This window comes from Eleutherodactylus coqui, chromosome 4 (genome assembly GCF_035609145.1).
Source record: "Eleutherodactylus coqui strain aEleCoq1 chromosome 4, aEleCoq1.hap1, whole genome shotgun sequence".
Taxonomy (NCBI): Eukaryota; Metazoa; Chordata; class Amphibia; order Anura; family Eleutherodactylidae; genus Eleutherodactylus; species Eleutherodactylus coqui.
Genome location: NC_089840.1, coordinates 139,210,590 through 139,231,031, shown reverse-complemented (window position 1 = coordinate 139,231,031; position 20,442 = coordinate 139,210,590). Strand labels below are relative to the sequence as shown.

The 20,442-nt window shown below is 47.2% G+C and overlaps 1 protein-coding gene across 3 annotated transcripts in view; it reads right to left on the bottom strand.

Annotated features, from left to right (window-relative positions):
- TRAF3IP3 (TRAF3 interacting protein 3) overlaps positions 1–20,125 on the bottom strand; it is an 83,857-nt gene extending 63,732 nt beyond the window's left edge. The window contains exon 1 of one of the 3 annotated variants that reach the window (XM_066600206.1): positions 19,995–20,125. The gene's annotated coding sequence lies outside the window, so the exon portion shown is untranslated. Of the gene's footprint in view, positions 1–15,432; positions 15,558–17,175; positions 17,267–19,994 lie in introns of those variants that run through there. The other 2 variants (XM_066600205.1, XM_066600204.1) reach the window with 2 other exon arrangements.
- Between the last annotated feature and the right edge of the window lie 317 nt (positions 20,126–20,442).

Sequence of the window (20,442 nt, the reverse complement as noted above, 5' to 3'; positions counted from 1 at the left end):
GTGCCACACACTATTCATTCTGTCAAGGTGTCGCATAGCTCAATCCACACTGCAAGGGGAAAGCCGTCTGCTAAGTTTGCACCAACAGCATAGGTGGGTCCTAGGAAACCCAAGACATGAACCAAAAATTGATCTGACCGGCCAAACATGGCAGACTTGCACCGCAGCCACGACATAGGCCTCAGCCCCCAGCTTCAGCAATCCTAGGCAGGAAGCGGACTTTCACTGCACCCAGGATATAGGCCTCTGCACAAACCCTCAGCAATAGCGGGCCTACAGCGGACTCCAATGCTAGCGTAGCTGTGCACGTCTCATTAGCGCTGTATTGCTCCTGTAGTTTGTCCCAATGCAGTGCCCCGGACAGTAGAGCTAACGTCAGATTAACTACAGGTGGGCTTCGGCCCACACTGCATGCCCCAGTCAGACCGGGGTTTTTTATAAATAGTCACAGGCAGGTAAAACTCCGCAATGGGAATTCCGTGTGCACCGACAGCATGGGTGGCTCCCTGGAACCCACTGGCGGTACAAATATAAATCCCACTGCAGTGCCCAGCACAGCTGAGGTAACGTCAGGTTTAATGCAGGTGGGCTTCGGCCCACACTGCATGCCCCAGTCAGACTGGGGTTCTTTATAAGTAGACACATGCAGTTACAACTCCGTGTGGACCGACAGCATAGGTGGGTCCCAGGAAGCCACCGACGGTACATAAATATATCCCATTGCAGTGCCCTGGACAGCAAAGCTAACGTCACATTAAATGCAGGTGGGCTTCAGCCCACACTGCATGCCCCAGTCACACTGGGGTTTTTTATAAGTAGACACAGGCAGGTACAACTCCCTATTGTGAAGTCCGTGTGGACCGACAGCATGGGTGGCTCCCTGGAACCCACCGGCGGTACATATATAAATCCCATTGCAGTGCCCAGCACAGCTGAGGTAACATCAGGTTTAATGCAGGTGGGCTTCGGCCCACACTGCATGCTCCAGTCAGACTGGGGTTCTTTATAAGTAGACACATGCAGTTACAACTCCGTGTGGACCGACAACATAGGTGGATCCCAGGAAGCCACCAGCGGTACATAAATATATCCCATTGCATTGCCCAGCACAGCTGAGGTAACGTCCGATTAAATGCAGGTGGTCTTCGGCCCACACTGCATGCCCCAGTCTGACCGTGGTTTTTAATATATAGACACTGGCAGGTACAAATCCCTAATGTGAAGTCCCTGTGGACCCACAGCATGGGTGGCTCCCTGGAACCCATCGGCGGTACATAAATGTATCCCATTGCAGTGCCCTGCTCAGCAGAGCTAACGTCACATACAATACAGGTGTGCTTCGGCCCACAGTGCATGCCCCAGTCAGAGTGGTAACATGTACCTTAACAGTAACCGCGTTGGTGGGAATGTGGTGGCGACTGCGGACCTAGTAGCGCGGTTTTATTTAGTTGGTTTTCGGAATGTGGTCAGGATTAAGTGGGCCGTGGCGGGGGGATGGTGGGGGGGCTCTCTTGTTGTGTCGGTAAAGGTGAAATTCTTGGACTACCACCAGACGGACCAATGCAAAGGTATTTGGCAAGAATGTTTTCATTGTTGGAGGAGGAGGGGGATGTTTTTGAGGCACTACGTGTCCTCTCCACGTGTCCGTGGTTATATGCACCTTAACAGTAACCGCGTTGGTGGGAAATGGCCTCGCCACCATCATGTCTTTGGGAAGCCTCCGTTTCCACACCCCAGTGACATAGCATTAGCAGCGGTATAGGCAGAGCCCAGAATTAGTAACATTTCAGCGGTAGCATTAGGGACAGGCCCTAACATATCACTAGCAGCATTATAGGGGGAGCACAGTATTAGTTCCATTTCAGTAGTAGTAGCAGTCCAGACAGGCCCCAGTAACAATTCCGAAGCAGCAGTATAGGGAGAGCACAGTCTTAGTTCCATTTCAGTAATAGTAGCAGTCAAGACAGGCCCCAGGAACAATTCCGAAGCAGCAGTATAGGGGGAGCACAGTATTAGTTCCATTTCAGTAGTAGTAGCAGTCAAGACAGGCCCCAGTAACAATTCCGAAGCAGCAGTATAGGGAGAGCACAGTATTAGTTCCATTTCAGTAGTAGTAGCAGTCAAGACAGGCCACAGTAACATTCCCGTTGCAGCAGTTTAGGGAGATAACAGTCTCTTTCACATTTCAGTAGTTGCAGTATAGACAAGGCCCCAGTTACATTTATGTAGCAAAAGTGTGGGCCAACCCCACACACCTTGCTGTAGCATGAGTGCAGGCGAAGCCCATAAAATATACTAAGATTACACTGTAGGCGAGGGCCAAAAAAAATTGGTGTACCAACAGTACTAATGTACCTCAGAAAAATTGCCCATGCCCAACCAAGAGGGCAGGTGAAACCTATTAATCGCTTTGGTTAATGTGGCTAAATTTGTAACTAGGCCTGGAGGCAGCCCAGTTAAAATAAAAATTGGTTCAGGTGCAAGTTTCAACTCTTTAATGAGAATTGAAACGTATAAACATTGTTTACAAAAGTCATATGATTGAGCCTTGTGGGCCTAAGAAAAATTGCCCGTTCGGCGTGATTACGTGAGCTTTCAGGAGGAGGAGCAGGAGGAGGAGGATGAATATAATACACAGATTGATGAAGCTAAAAGGTCCCCGTTTTTTATGGTGATAGAGAACAATGCTTCCATCCGCGGGTGCAGCCTACGTATTGTTTAGGTATCGCTGCTGTCCGCTGGTGGAGAAGAGAAGTCTGGGGAAATCCAGGCTTTGTTCATCTTTATGAGTGTAAGCCTGTCGGCACTGTCAGTTGACAGGCGGGTACACTTATCCGTGATGATTCCCCCAGCCGCACTAAACACCCTCTCTGACAAGACGCTAGCCGCAGGACAAGCAAGCACCTCCAGGGCATACAGCGCGAGTTTAGGCCATGTGTCCAGCTTCGACACCCAGTAGTTGTAGGCAGCAGAGGCGTCACGGAGGACGGTCGTGCGATTGGCTACGTACTCACTCACCATCCTTTTACAGTGCTCCCGCCGACTCAGCCTTGACTGGGGAGCGGTGACACAGTCTTGCTGGGGAGCCATAAAGCTGGCAAAGGCCTTGGAGCGTGTTCCCCTGCCTGCGCTGTACATGCTGCCTGATCTCTGCGCCTCCCTTGCTACCTGGCCCTCGGAACTGCGCCTCCGGCCACTAGCGCTGTCGGATGGGAATTTTACCATCAGTTTGTCCGCCAGGGTCCTGTGGTATAGCATCACTCTCGAACCCCTTTCCTCTTCGGGTATGAGAGTGGAAAGGTTCTCCTTATACCGTGGGTCGAGCAGTGTGTACACCCAGTAAACCGTAGTGGCCAGAATGTGTGTAACGCGAGGGTCACGAGAAAGGCATCCTAACATGAAGTCCGCCAAGTGTGCCAGGGTACCTGTACGCAACACATGGCTGTCCTCACTAGGAAGATCACTTTCAGGATCCTCCTCCTCCTCCTCCTCAGGCCATACATGCTGAAAGGATGACAGGCAAGCAGCATGGGTACCCTCAGCAGTGGGCCAAGCTGTCTCTTCCCCCTCCTCCTCATGCTCCTCCCCCTCCTCAACGCGCTGAGATATAGACATGAGGGTGCTCTGACTATCCAGCGACATACTGTCTTCCCCCGCCTCCGTTTCTGAGCGCAAAGCGTCTGCCTTTATGCTTTGCAGGCACTTCTCAAGAGGCATAGCAGAGGAATGGTGACGCTAATGATTGCAGCATCGCCGCTCACCATCTGGGTAGACTCCTCAAAGTTTCCAAGGACCTGGCAGATGTCTGCCAACCAGGCCCACTCGTCTGTAAAGAATTGAGGAGGCTGACTCGCACTACGCCGCCCATGTTGGAGTTGGTATTCCACTATAGCTCTACGCTGCTCATAGAGCCTGGCCAACATGTGGAGCGTAGAGTTCCACCGTGTAGGCACGTCGCACAGCAGTCGGTGCACTGGCAGATTAAACCAATGTTGCAGGGTCCGCAGGGTGGCAGTGACCGTCTTGGACTTGCGGAAATGTGCGCTGAGCCGGCGCACCTTTCCGAGCAGGTCTGACAAGCGTGGGTAGCTTTTCAGAAACCGCTGAACCACCAAATTAAAGATGTGGGCCAGGCATGGCACGTGCGTGAGGCTGCCGAGCTGCAGAGCCGCCACCAGGTTACCGCTGTTGTCACACACAACCATGCCCGGTTGGAGGCTCAGCGGCGAAAGCCAGCGGTCGGTCTGCTCTGTCAGACCCTGCAGCAGTTCGTGGGCCGTGTGCCTCTTCTCTCCTAAGCTGAGTAGTTTCAGCACGGCCTGCTGGCGCTTGCCCACCTCTGTGCTGCCACCCCGCGCGACACCGACTGCTCGCGACGCGCTGCTGCTGACACATCTTGATTGCGAGACAGAGGTTGCGTAGGAGGAGGAGGGTGGTTTAGTGGAGGAAGCATACACCGCCGCAGATACCACCACCGAACTGGGGCCCGCAATTTCGGGGGGTGGGTAGGACGTGAGCGGTCCCAGGCTCTGACTCGGTCCCAGCCTCCACTAAATTCACCCAATGTGCCGTCAGGGAGATATAGTGGCCCTGCCCGCCTGTGCTTGTCCACGTGTCCGTTGTTAAGTCGACCTTGGCAGTAACCGCGTTGGTAAGGGCGCTTACAATGTTGCGGGAGACGTGGTCGTGCAGGGCTGGGACGACACATCGGGAAAAGTAGTGGCGACTGGGAACCGAGTAGCGCGGGGCAGCCGCCGCCATCATGTTTTTGAAAGCCTCCGTTTCCACAAGCCTATACGGCAGCATCTCCAGGCTGATCAATTTGGCTATGTGCACGTTTAACGCTTGAGCGTGCAGGTGCGTGGCGGCGTACTTGCGCTTGCGCTCAAACAGTTGCGCTAGCGACGGCTGGAGGCTGCGCTGAGAGACATTGCTGGATGGGGCCGAGGACAGCGGAGGTGAGCGTGTGGGTGCAGGCCTGGAGACGGTAGTGCCTGTGTCCTGAGAGGGGGGTTGGATCTCAGTGGCAGGTTGGGGCACAGGGGGAGAGTCAGTGGTGCAAACCGGAGGCGGTGAACGGCCTTCGTCCCACCTTGTGGGGTGCTTGGCCATCATATGCCTGTGCATGCTGGTGGTGGTGGCTCCCCGGCTGATCTTGGCGCAACAAACCTTGCACACCACAGTTCGTCGGTCGTCTGCACTCTCAGTGAAAAACTGCCACACCTTTGAGCACCTCGGCCTCTGCAGGGTGGCATGGCGCGAGGGGGCGCTTTGGGAAACAGTTGGTGGATTATTCGATCTGGCCCTGCCTCTACCCCTGGCCACCGCACTGCCTCTTCCAACCTGCCCTGCTGCTGCACTTGCCTCCCCCTCTGAAGACCTGTCCTCAGTAGGCTTAGCAAACCAGGTGGGGTCAGTCACCTCATCGTCCAGCTGCTCTTCCTCCGAATCCTCTGTGCGCTCCTCCCTCGGACTTACTGCCCTTACTACTACCTCACTGATAGACAACTGTGTCTCATCGTCATCGTCCTCCTCACCCACTGAAAGCTCTTGAGACAGTTGCCGGACGTCCCCAGCCTCATCCCGCGGACCCCGGGAACTTTCCAAAGGTTGGGCATCGGTCACAATAAACTCCTCTGGTGGGAGAGGAACCATTGCTGCCCAATCCGGGCAGGGGCCTGAGAACAGTTCCTGGGAGTCTGCCTGCTCCTCAGAATGTGTCATTTTCATGGAGTGAGGAGGCTGGGAGGAAGGAGGAGCAGCAGCCAGAGGATTCAGAGTTGCAGCTGTGGACGGCCTAGAAGACTGTGTGGTTGATAGATTGCTGGATGCACTTTCTGCCATCCACGACAGGACCTGCTCACACTGCTCATTTTCTAATAAAGGTCTACCGCGTGGACCCATTAATTGTGAGATGAATCTGGGGACCCCTGAAACTTGCCTCTCTCCTAATCCCGCAGCAGTCGGCTGCGATACACCTGGACCAGGAGCTCGGCCTGTGCCCACACCCTGACTTGGGCCTCCGTGTCCTCGCCCCCGTCCACGTCCTCTAGGCCTACCCCTACCCCTCAGCATGGTGTATTACGAGATTAGCAGAAACAGAACGCTGTAATTAAATGTGCCGCTTATTGGCCTGTGGTTGGAGGCTGACTTCGCGTACGTAACGCACTGCAGAGACAGGAAACAATTATGCGCAAGGCTGGGTATTAATTCACCAACTACTACACCCAGCAGAGACGCTGTAAACGGAAGGCACTGACAGGCAGGCCAAATCTTGTATTTTTTTTTTACTTTTTGGGAAAAAGCCCACTGCCTGTGATATACACTGTATTTCGATTTCCCTGTTGGAGGCTGACTTCGCGTACGTAACGCACTGCAGGGGCAGGCAACAATTATGCGCAAGGCTGGGTATTAATTCAACAACTACTATCCCCAGCAGAGACGCAGTAAACTGAAGACAGTGACAGGCAGGCCTAATATTGTATTTTTTGGAAGTTTTTGGGAAAAAGCCCACTGCCTGTGATATGAACTGTATTTCGATTTCCCTGTTGGAGGCTGACTTCGCGTACGTAACGCACTGCAGAGACAGGCAACAATTATGCGCAAGGCTGGGTATTAATTCAACAACTACTACCCCCAGCAGAGGCGCTGTAAACGGAAGGCTCTGACAGGCAGGCCAAATCTTGTATATTTTTAAACTTTGTGGGAACAACCACACTGCCTTTGATATGCACTGTATTTCGATTGCCCTGTTGGAGGCTGACTTCGCGTACGTAACGCACTGCAGAGGCAGGCAACAATTATGCGCAAGGCTGGGTATTAATTCACCAACTACTACCCCCAGCAGAGACACTGTAAACGGAAGGCACTGACAGGCAGGCCAAATCTTGTATATTTTTAAACTTTGTGGGAACAACCACACTGCCTGTGATATGCACTGGCAGCAATTATGCGCAAGGCTGGGTATTAATTCAACAACTACTACCCCCAGCAGAGACGCAGTAAACTGAAGGCAGTGACAGGCAGGCCTAATATTGTATTTTTTGGAAGTTTTTGGGAAAAAGCCCACTGCCTATATAGCCAGTATACCTCTTTCCCTGCCTCACCAGTACTGCCCCTATACTGAGTAAAATGACTGCAGACTGAGGATGCTATGGTCTGCACGCCCGATATACAAAAAAAAAAATTGTGCAACACTGCTAAAAGCAGCCTCAACAGTACTGCACACGGTTAGATGTGGCCCTAAGAAGGACCGTTGGGGTTCTTGAAGACTAAAATAACACCTAACCCTCTCCCTATAGCAGCAGCAGCGTCCCTGATCTATGTAAGCATGCATCTGTGGCGAGCCGCGGGCGGGGCAGATTTAAATACTCGGGTGTCATCTGATCTCCCCAGCCACTCACAAGAGGCCAAATCTTGTATTTTTTTGAACTTTTTGGGAAAAAGCCCACTGCCTGTGATATACACTGTATTTCGATTTCCCTGTTGGAGGCTGACTTCGCGTACGTAACGCACTGCAGAGACAGGCAACAATTATGCGCAAGGCTGGGTATTAATTCAACAACTACTACCCCCAGCAGAGACGCAGTAAACTGAAGGCAGTGACAGGCAGGCCTAATATTGTATTTTTTTGAACTTTTTGGGAAAAAGCCCACTGCCTGTGATATGAACTGTATTTCGATTGCCCTGTTGGAGGCTGACTTCACGTACGGAACGCACTGCAGAGACAGGCAACAATTATGCGCAAGGCTGGGTATTAATTCAACAACTACTACCCCCAGCAGAGACGCTGTAAACGGAAGGCACTGACAGGCAGGCCAAATCTTGTATATTTTTAAACTTTGTGGGAACAACCACACTGCCTGTGATATGCACTGTATTTCGATTGTCCTGTTGGAGGCTGACTTCGCGTACGTAACGCACTGCAGAGCCAGGCAACAATTATGCGCAAGGCTGGGTATTAATTCACCAACTACTACCCCCAGCAGAGACGCTGTAAACGGAAGGCACTGACAGGCAGGCCAAATCTTGTATATTTTTAAACTTTGTGGGAACAACCACACTGCCTGTGATATGCACTGGCAACAATTATGCGCAAGGCTGGGTATTAATTCAACAACTACTACCGCCAGCAGAGACGCAGTAAACTGAAGGCAGTGACAGGCAGGCCTAATATTGTATTTTTTGGAAGTTTTTGGGAAAAAGCCCACTGCCTATATAGCCAGTATACCTCTTTCCCTGCCTCACCAGTACTGCCCCTATACTGAGTAAAATGACTGCAGACTGAGGACGCTATGGTCTGCATGCCCGATATATAAAAAAAAATAAATTGTGCAACACTGCTAAAAGCAGCCTCAACAGTACTGCACACGGTCAGATGTGGCCCTAAGAAGGACCGTTGGGGTTCTTGAAGACTAAAATAACACCTAACCCTCTCCCTATAGCAGCAGCAGCACTGTCCCTGATCTATGTCAGCATGCATCTGTGGCGAGCCGCGGGCGGGGCAGATTTAAATACTCGGGTGTCATCTGATCTCCCCAGCCACTCACTGCAGAGGGGTGGTATAGGGCTGGAACGTCACAGGAGGAAGTTGTAATGCCTTCCCTGTCTTTCTATTGGCCAGAAAAGCGCGCAAATTTCTCAGAGATGAAAGTGAAAGTAACTCAAACATCGCGTGGTGCTCGTCTCGAGTAACGAGCATCTCGAACACCCTAATACTCGAACGAGTATCAAGCTCGGACGAGTATGCTTGCTCATCCCTACTAATGACCTTAAAGGGGTTTTCTTGCAACTGTAATTGCTTCATGACTGTTCTGTCCTTCCTGATTGCTGAGCAGAGTGTTACAGTTGGCAGGGACAGATGGACAGGGGATCCCTACACCAGCCCTCTCCCGTGTCCCTACCTACTTGCCCCCCTGGGCTAGGCCCCAGGGCGACAACTTGGCAATGGTCCCTGCGCTGTGCTACAGACAGGGACCCCACGAAAGAAGGGACAGGGAAACTGACAGGAAGCGCTGAGAAACTGACAGAAAACAAACGTAGCAAACTAGAGAGTCGTCGAGAAGCAGGCATTGGTAGTTCGGTCCGAGTCTTGCGTTGGGCTGCAAGACGATGGTCAGCCTTTATTGCGATAGTCATAGCCTGCTCTAACGTCTTGGGTTCCGAATGCGACAACAACAGATGTTTAACGGACTCAGACAAACCAGTTAGAAATAAATCTTCCAGAGCGCGGTCATTCCATTTTGACTCCACACAAAAGTGCCAGAAGCAGAATTCTTCCGTGGCACGTTTACCCTGCTGAAGACTCAATAACTTACTCACGGCGTACCCTGCTCTATCTGACTCGTCATAAATCTGCCCAAGGGCCATAAGAAAGGCATCTATAGATTGGCGGGGCCGTGAGTCAGGTGGTAGCGAGAATGCCCAGTTTTGAGGGTCGCCCCTCAAATGTGAAATAACTATGTTCACCCTCTAGTATTCAGAACCCGACAAGTGGGTACGCAATTCAAAATATAACCGGCATGCTTCCCAGAAAGAGAAAAAGCCCCTGCGGTCCCCAGGAAAAAACATCAGGTAGGGAGACCTTAGGCTCGACCTCCGACCCCGGGACTGCAGCTGTTGCAGCCGAGGCACTGGTGGCAGACTGCTCCTGTAACTGGAGCCAAGTGGACAGGTCTTGCACTACCCCGGTCAAGACCTGAACTTGGTTGGCTAGAGCAGCAACAGCCTCCATGTCAGGGGTCAGACATGGAGGTCAAAACGAGTATCCAGCAGCAATATGGCCAGTGTTTCTGTTACGGCTGGGACACATGGACAGGGGATTCCTACACCAGCCCTCTCCTGTGCCCTTACCTACTTGACCCCCTGGGCTAGGCCCCAGGGCGACAACTGGGCGACGTTCCTATGCTGCACTAGGGACAGGGACCCCACGGAAGGAGGGACAGCAAAACTAACAGGAAGCTCTAAGAAAGTGACAGAAAACAAACGGAGCAAACCAGAGAGTCGTCGAGAAGCAGGTAGGGTCAAAACCGGAGGACATGTGCGAAGTACAAGGGGCAAACAGGAGGCAGAGTCAAGAGAAGTCCAAAGTCAAACACGAGAAAATCAGGTAAACGTGGGTGTAGGCAGAGCGAGTCTAAACCAAACACTGGCAATGAGAGTGTGGGCCAGCCAGGCTTATATGCAGAACTCCCCGCCCAGAGGGCAGGGAGAAGTCACATGACAACCGGGAGAAATCATAAAACCTCCCTCCGGCGGCGCGCACTGACTCGAGCGCCGTGTGGCCGATCAGCGGACAAGCGCACCTGCCGCCGTGATCAACCACCAGAGTGCCAGCCCGGGCCCCCGCAGCACCCAGACGAGCAGCTCGCAGCAACCGGGCCCTGGTGCCCCCAGTGGTAAGCCCATCTCTAACACAGAGCATGTGACTGCTGCAGCCAAACACTGTCTCTAGAAGGTCAATGCTGTGGCCATTGATTGGCTGCAGTAGTCACATGTCCTGGTCAGCAGCAACCAGGAGGGGTAGTGTGTGAATCCAGCCCTAAAATTGCTTTACAGACAGACGTATTTGAACATAAACAGTTTGCACAGGCAATACACCGAGAATTAAGCCAATTGATTTTAATGGGTTTGCTCACATGTGCATATTTTGCATGTGCATTTTGGTCACACAAAAAATATGCAGCATGCTTCATTATCCTGTGCATTTGGGAAGGGAAAGAGCGGATATGGAACTCATTAAACTAATTGGCCATTTCAATGTCTGAGAGCATCGGTGCATGTTTTTTGTGCATGATTTGCACACACAAAGTACAGTAACATATGCAGATAAGTGCATAAATATGCGATGCCCATTCTGTAAGAACACATGTAAATATGCATATGATCATGTGAATCCAGCCTAAATCATGGGAAAACCCCTTTACCTCTTTTGCTCAGTACGGAAAAGGCTAAAATTCATTAAATACCAAAATGTTGATAAATTGCCAATAGTAACAAAACACATTACATCCTTCATGTTCTAACCCAGCAAAATAGTAGTTGGAATTTGACGAGTTGCTATGGACAACTGCATGACTATTTTGTCTGTGATACATGAGATTTTTGCAGGTGACTGCTGCAGCCAATCACTTGAACATTCACCACAGCCGTAGCTTTATATCCATTCGCATGAAGCAATCAGGTCTACTGAACGTCCAAATTCCTTTACAGTCCATAAAAATAGGGCACTTTTTTCCAGGGTCCGTGAAAAAAAAAATTGATGAACCTGTGAGGTACTTGAGCAGGTTATTATGGCTATTATTATCTTCATTTTACAACTCAAATCAAATGCTGGTAATGTGTTCATATCAGCTGCTGACCTATAAACCCGTATCCCTTATAATCCTTAGCATTTATTAGGGTTTTCCAGTCTGTAAAAAATGTTGACTGTCTGTTATTTTTGAATAAGTTGTCCAGAAGAAAAGAATAAGGCAAGTTGGCAACATGGACATAAACTACACCCACCAAAACTGGTAACATGAGTTGTGTCTGTCTATTCCCTATTCATGCTATAGGTGTATTTATTATGGAACGCGAGTTGATATGTAAGTAATGAGATGCTCTATATTGGAATACTAATGTTGTTATTAGCCGTTTAGTCATTCACGCCCCTCGGCAACCCTAAAGGCGAGTTCCATCCATGTTGTTCGGTTTTGCACTGCTTCTTTCAGTTGTGTGATCCATGCCAGTATCAGCTTTGACAGTATCAGCCATCGTGTCCTTTGGCAGGCAGGTCTTTTTTTGACACTGATCTTTCCAAGCATTATAGCTTTTTCTAGCGACTCTGCTCGCATTACATGACCAAAATGCATGAGTCTGAGCCGGGCCGTTCTTGGCCTCCAGTAAGATACAGGGTCTTATACGATTCAGAACTTCTCTGTTTGTTACTCTTGCCATCCAGGATATACGCAGCAGCTTTCGCCGGCATCACAGCTCCAGCTCCAGCTTTTTTCGCAGTCCAGCTTTCACATCCATACATGGCTGTGGGGAAACTGTTTGCACTATCCTGCATTTAGTTGCTATACAGATATCCCTACTTTTCCAGATTTTGTCCATGTGTAGCTTCGCCCCAATCCAATACTACGTTTTATCTCTGACATAGATTTTCCAGCCTGGATAATTTTTAAGCCAAGGAAGATGAAGCTTTGCATGCATTCTATGCCCTCTATGCCCTCATCGTGAAATTTGGCCAATTTTTGCATTTGTCATAATTTCAATCTTCTTTAAATTCAGGTAGAGGCCCATTTTTTCACTTTCAGTTGTAATCTTACATATCAGCTGCTCCAGACCGGCTTTTGTTTCTGCAAGCAGAGTTGTATCATCCGCATAACGGAGATTGTTGAGGTTTCTTCCACCTATTTTCACCCTGATTTCCAATTCATCTAGGTCCATTTTACGCATGATCACTTCCACATATATAGGTTAAACAAGAAGGGTGAGAGGATGCAGCCCTGCCGTACACCTTTGCCAATCCCAAACCAATCTGTGTCCCCATACTGTGTTCTCACAGTGACTTGATTGGTATAAAGTGATTGTCAATGCAATCAAAGGCCTTGATGTAGTCGATGAACCACATGTAGATATTCTTTTGGCATTCAAGCTTTTTCCATGGTCCATCGCAGGTTTGCAATATGGTCGTGGGTGTTGTGTCCTTGCCAGAATCCTGTCTGCGCATCAGGGAGTGCCGCTTCAACTTCTGATTTCAGTGTTTCCTGTATAATTTTTTTGTTCAGTAGTTGGAGCAATTCTGGGAGTCGCCTTTCTTTGGTAGAGGGATGAAGACAGATCTTTTGGAGTCCTGTAGCCATTGTGCGAATCTCCATACTGCCTGGCACAGCGCTGTGATTGTTTTCACTGGTACTGGCAGCAATAACTCTGCCGGTATGTGATCTACACCTGATGCTTTATTTTTGGCTAGTTGTTTCACTGCTATAACCATGTCTGACTTCATAGTGGATGGCTCCAAGTTCACAGGCTCCACCTCATGTAATGGTCCAGGTATGTGGTTGCAGGCATATAGTTCCTCTGAGTATTCCCTTCCCCTATTCTTGATACTCTGTTGGTCATTCAGTTAATTCCCATTTTTGCCTTTGATTGTGCTGTTGCATGCCAAGAAAGGTTTTCGGGCCATCTTGACTTGTGAGAATCGCATATGGCTTTTCATGGCTTCTGCTTCAAGTTTTTTGCAATGCTCATTTCAGTCCATTTCCTTATTTTTCCTTGCCGCTCGCTGAAAAATCGGCATTTAGTTGCACAACTTCGTCTTTGTTGCCGGCCACCTTTGCCACTCTTCTTTTATTAGCTATTCTGAGGGTTTGCTCGGACAACCAATAGAGTTGTTTTTCCTGCTTCTTATTGGCTGTTTCCATAACTGTGGACTGTATATCGTGCCATAGTTCCTCGGGATGCTTTTCTGATGTGTCAAGCAGTTCGAATCAGTTTGCTAACTCAATAGTGAAGGATTGAAGGATTTTAGAGGTGTCAAATTTTCTTAATGGCGTACCTTTCTTAATGCTACGGAATTTGATGTTAGCAGCAAGGATTTCATGATCAGTGCTGCAGTCGGTGCCAGGAAAGGTTTTTATTGCAACAACTGAATTTTGCCAATGATGATTACACAGGATGTAATCAATCTGACTTCGCTGGAGGTTATTGGGAGATGTCCACGTGTATAGTTTGCGTTTGGGGTGCATAAACTATGTGTTTGTTATCCTGAGACAATTTTGTTGGCAAAACTGTACCAGGTGATCACTGGCCTAATTTCTTTCACTAAGCCCAAATCTTCCTGTGATGGTTGCTTCTGGCTGGCTACTGACTTTGGAATTGAAGTCACCCATAATGTAAATGATTTCCTTCTTTGGCACTTCATTTAGAGTCTTCTGGACATCTGCATAAAAATTTTTCCTCATCAGCATCAGCTGTTGGGGCATAGACTTGGAAGATTGAGATGTTCACTGGCTTACCATGTATCCGGATGGCAATGATACAGTCACTGATTGTTCTAAAACTTTCTACTGCCTTTGAGGTCTGCTTGTTTGTAATAAAGGCTACTCCAATCCTCTTGATATCCTGATGTCCGGCATAGTGCAATGCGAAGTCATCGAACTGAAAATATCCATTACCTGTCCAGTGCAATTCGCTAATCCGAAGAATGTCAATGTCAAGTCTTGCCATTTTGCATTTCAAAATATCCAATTTCCCTAGATTCATGCCACGCATATTCCATGCTGCTAGTATGTGAGCTTTAGTACAGCGCAGTCCTCTCCATTCTTCATGAGGTGCATCAGCAGCTGAGCCTGCGAGAGCTTTTCCCCAGTTGCGTCATGAGAAAAACCCTGACTACTTGTACTCAGACCCTGCAGTAGCATTTAGAGAATCCTTTGGCCTGGGGGCCCTGCCATCGAATACCACATCGGAATCATTTGAGAGCTCTTTCATAGGGTTTCCAAGGTGACATTTTTACAGGGTAGATTGCAAGGTCTTTCCTTAATTCTCCCCATTTATCCGGGCTTGGGACCAGTGTATATGGATGACTCCTACATGGCTGGGTTGCAGTACTAATAAAGGGATTCAACTTTAGCCAGTAATGTTGCCCTATAGCAGTGATTCCCAGCGGGGTGCTGTGCCAAGAGAAGCTCCTAAGGGGGGGCCATGGTAAGGAGACTGAGAAAAAGGAGAGAGAAGGTAATAGAGAGATGAGGGGAGAGAGAAAGAAAGAGAAGAAGAGGAGACAGAAAGAGAAGGTAATAGAGCAAGGAATGGTGAGAGAAGGAAAGAGTGGGAGAAGGAGAGAGAATGAGACAGAGGAAAGAGGAGACAGAGAAAAAAAGGAGAGAGGAGAAAGAGAAGGTAATAGAGAGGAGGAGAGATAAAAGGAGAGGGAGAGAAGGAAAGAATGAAACAGAGGGGAGAGATGGAGAGAAGGAAAGGGAGAGAGAACGCAATGGATAGAAGGAAAGAGGAGACAGAAAAGGAGAGGGTAAGAGGAGGAGAGAGAAAGGGGAAAATGAGAAAGGGAGAAGAAGATAGAGAAGAAAAGAGAGAATGAGAGGCAGAAGGAAAGAGAATAAGACAGAAAAAGAGAAAGTGAGAGGAAACAGTAGGTGAGAAGGAGAGAGAGAAGGTAAGACTGTTACAATTTTGTTGCACATTTGCTGTGAGATAAAACCTTTTTGAGGATGTCTGCTGCGAGCTAGAACAGGTAGGGTAACACTGCGCTGTAGTACTGCAGGTTGGGTTCTCATGGTTGACATAGGTACTGGATTCTTTGTAATTACACCAAATCTGCCTTGAGGTGACCAACAAGCACATGCAAGTAATACTGTAAGATATCCATATTTACGGCCACTTTCATAGTACACAAGAAGTAATAGTGAGCACACCTGTCCTTACCTGTCTGTCCGCCTGAGGAAGTTTTGAATGAAAACACACAGTACATGAAGCTCATCCTCCAACCTCCAAGTAGGCAGCAAGTCCCAGCTCCTCGTGTCTCACCGCCGTGTGTTGTGTCTGCATCCCTGAGAACATAGTGTTTTGGGGCAGGTCATGTGCTGTGCGTGTGGATTGTGATTGGAGGCTGACATGTAGGTGTAACAGATGTATGTCTCCTCTTAGGTTCCTGTCTTCTTTATGTAATACATGCTTCTGCCCATGTTTACTAAACAGTGTTCTGTCACATAACCCCTTAGGGACAAACTAGGCTGCTCTCACACCTGCGTTAGGCTGACTTCAGGGTTTCCTTCCTCTTTGTTCAGTTTTTGGAGGAGAGAAACTGAAATAAAATGGAAAAAAACTGATCCATACTTTTCGCCACTGGGGAATCCGCTTCAGTTTGCTTGCGTTCAGTTAGGTTTCCGTTTTTTTGGACAAGAAAATAGTGCAGTCAGCAGCGTTACTTTTTCCATCCCAAAAGAAAAAAAAAACAGAAACCTGATAGAATGGAAGCAAATAGAAGTCTTTTCACTTGATTTCAATGGGGAAAAAAAGTGATCTATTTGTTATCATTTTATTTCAGTTTCTTTCCTCCAGAAAACCCGGAACTGACCCTAATCTACAAAGAAAGATGGCTATTGTACAAACAATTAACCCCATAGGACATAAGTTTACAGCCTGGCTGGGGGGCACTTAACGCAATAGGACATTAACTTGTGTTCTGTGGATGGAGGGGGCTCAGAATTGAGCCCGAGCCATCGCGTAGCAGAAGCCTGCTGTGACTGATATAAGATTAGGAGAACATCGATCCCTGCTCTTAACCCCTTAATACTGCAATCAATATATATCGTGGCATGTAAATAGTTTAGAGGGAGCGTGCTCCCTCTGTGAGGTCATTGTGGTGGGAGGACTGATGGGTAGCCATTGCACCCGGATGCTAGACAACGGAGTCCTGGCCTGCTATTGTGTAAGATCACTATCATGAGAAATAAGGCATTGAAGTACTGCAATGCATTATCATAGCGATCATAACTTTCATGGTTCTAGTCCCACATAGGGACATAAGTTTTAAATAACAAAAACCAAAAAATAGTGTAAAAAGAAAAAAATTTGTTAAAAATTAAAAAAAAAAAATCCTTTTTTTGTGCAGTTTCCTATTTGCATAAAAGAAAAATTAAGAGATTAAAAAGCTGTGGGTCGGATGGCTTCCATTGACTTCAATGAAGGCTGTCTGTGTGGCGCTTCACATCTGTGGAGCATGCAGCGATTTGTTTTTCCCCTCCATGAGCAGAAATCGCAATTTGTACATGAAAAATCACTTTGTCATAGCAAGCTATGGACAGTATTTGCTGTGGAATCCTGGGGCAATTCAGGTTTGCCCATGTGCAGGAGGCCTTATCCTGTATATTTTGCAGCCCTCCACTACCATTTGTACATAACAGCCACAACATAGAAGGTTTTCTGCAACACAAGACAAAACTTTGATGAATTTTAGATTGAGCCTGAGAAGATCATATCTGTCCTCTGTTTTACTACACCACAAATTAACACCCTACAATTTCCCAAACAGATTACTTTTATCACAATTACAGAAAATTAGGACACATTCAAGTACCATATTGTGAATTTGCATTTACTATATAAAGATGGTTATAGGAAAAATTAAAATCATTTTGTATTAACATATAATTTAAAGAAACCTACCACAATAATGAGAGGATTGTGCACGACATGGATGAGATGGCGTGAGAAGTGGTAGTGCAAGCGACACCCAGCAAGTGTTATCTGAGCACAGCAGGCAGCGGTGGGAACGTGTTTAGCACTCTTTTTTTTAAGCTCTGTTATTACTGATAATGTCCAGTCTAGTAGTTGCGGGAAGTACTGTGGCTTCTTACCAACAACAATGTAAGTATGGACTAAACCATGATGACCAATGAGATCAATGCATAGATTAGAACTACGCATCCACCCGCCAATGTCACATAAAGCACTGTATAACTGACAATATCTACTATATATTTTTTTTATATGGAACGCCTCATACTTCATAATGTAAAAGACCAGACTAGTATATACAGAACAGTCTTCCTAATATCCTGTCAAGATTTTAATTATACTGTAATTATGTTTTTAACAGGGTAGGTATAGGCTTGTATTAGGCCACTTTCAGATGCTGGAATACGGCCATATGATAGTAGCATATATCGGCTGGTCGTGAAAACAGTGGCCGATATACGTTCATGTGAAAGAGGCCTAACAGAGATTTAAAAGTTCATAACGTTTATGAATCTATTTGCGTGGGCATATAAAATATGCACGATATTGCGCCTGCGAACATGCGATTTTGCAGCAGATGCAAGGCATTTTTGTAACAAAACTGCCTCGCATCACTTGGGTGAAGTAGAAGCACTGAGTTTCTCCCATTGTTTTCAATAGGGAAACCTTGCATCGCATCACGTGTACCTAGCAGTGGGAAATGCAACGCGTGAGACATTCACATTCGGTGCAGAATTCAATCCTGCAGCATATCAATTTTATTGCAATTTCTGCTGCGGAATTAACGTCTTCTCAATGAGGGGGTGAATTACGCACAGAAATACGTGAAAAAACACTTCCAAATCTGCACCAGATTTCCTGGACAAGCTGGTAACTGGTGATGAGACTTGGATCTACTGTTATGATCCAGAGACAAAGGAACAGTCCAAGGAATGGAGGCACAGTAGTTTCCCCAGGCCAAAGAAGTTCCATCTGCAAAGGTCAGCGCAGAGGCCAACGGCAACCACATTTTGGGATAGGAAGGGAGTTCTGCTCGTAGACTACCTCCCAAAGGGTACAGCCATCAATGCAACATATTACTGTTCGTTATTGGCAAAGCTAAGGCAAAATATTAAGGAAAAACATAAAGGAAAGATCTCCGAAGGTGTCCTCCTGTTGCGTGACAATGCCCTGTCACACACTGCAAGTGCCAGTATTGCAAAAATGGCCTCCTTAGGCTTTCAACTGATGCCCCATCCACCCTATTCGCCGGACCTGGCTCCATCTGCCTACCATCTGTTCCCCAATCTCAAAAAACACCTAAAGAGACAACGGTTTGGGAGAGTTTTAGAGGCAACTAATGCTGCAAATGAGTGGTTTGAGAATTCTATTTGAAGGGACTCAAAAAACTGCACAGAGATGTTGCAAGTGCATTGATATCTGGGGGAATATGTAGAATAGTAAGGGCAGTTTCAGCTTCCTAGCTCATTTTTTCTGGGTAAGGCCGCATGCCCACGGCTGTGGCAGACTCCGGCAGCGGAATATTGCAGCGGAGTCCGACACGGCGCCCCACAAAGACCCCATACTAACCTCTGCAGATCCGCCACGCGAACCCATCTGGCGAGCCTGCACGCATGTGCAGTGCAGCGCATGACGCACCAGCGGTGGGCAGTGACGCATAATCATGCGATACTTCCACTGTGCTCACAGCGGAAAAATTGTGCAACGGACGGCTTCCATTGACTACAATGGAAGCCAGCCACGCGTTTTTCCACGGCAGTTAGAACATGCTGCGATTTCTTTCACGTTGCGGAATTCCACTGTAGAATTCCACAGCATGAACATTGAAAGGCAGAAAGCTATTAGGTTCAATAGAACCTACTAGCTGCGGGGTAACGCCTCGGATTTCTGTCGCGTGAAGCACAGCAGAAATCCGTCCATGTGCATTAGGCCAAAGGCATATATATATATATATATATATATATATATATATATATATATATATATATATATATATATATATATATATATATATATATTTCATTATTTCCCTGTCACAAACAGTATAATGTTGATCAAATGGTGAGTTCAGTCAAGGCTGAGCAATAGGAAAAATGGATAGAAAGAAGCAATGATCATGAGCAACTGTAGTAGCACTATTGCACCAAATAAACTTATAGGGATGGACAAAAATATGGAAACACTGTATGAAATGCATGTCCACCCCCTGTATCCTTTCATTCACATTATATCATTCACAAGCAGCACATTTATAGAAGAAGTTACACGCCCTCAATTTACTAGTAAAGATGCAATTATGACAAAATTATGTAAACAATATGTGGTCTATAAACTGAACTTTATATCTATAAACGACACGCAGGTCAGGTTTTGACAGTTTTTTTTTTGGTTTTAAGAGGGGGTGGTGATGCTGTTGCAACAATATTTAGAATTTAATCATGCCTGTTATGGTCTCCAGAAAGTAGCGTACATTTACGACAGATTATACTTGTTGCCTCACCGTAGTAGCAAGCCATCATTGTTGTGTGGCGCAACCTTTGAACATTTCTTGGAGGAATTACAAAAAACTAGCGTGCAACTTTATTTTTGTTCCTGCAGCATTGTGAATTCAACTGTTCTAGCGGAAAATGAAAATACAGAAGTAGAAAAGCAACAGTCAAACCCATTCAGAAAATGTCAAGGCTGACCCACGTTCCTGGTTCTAAGGTGTAGTCCCCATATAAGTGACCCTTAATGTTTGCAGTTACCTGTGCAGTTCGGTGGTGTATTGGTGGCCCAGCTTCTTGCTACTGATGGGTTTCTCTCGCTGCTTCTTATGATGTCTGCATAAGAGATACTTGTACATTTCACACCTCGCTCTCCTCACGTTGTAGTGTGCATTTGTTTAAACAGGAAATTAAGAAAGCCACAAGATTCAGACTTTCCGCCTCTTCTACCCTACTCTTTCCTCCTTTCAGTTTTTGGCTGAGGTGACGTTACCATCTTTTAATTAGATTAACTCCTTATTTGCCGCTCATGTCAGTAAACAAACACATTAACAATATTTGTTGCTTGTTGCAGCCACTAATAATCATATATATGTATGTGTATGTGTGTGTGTGCGCATGTATATATATATATATATATATATAATTTTTTTTCATATAATCAAAAGTCCTCACTGACTGACTCACCAGTAATCCTTTAACTACCCAG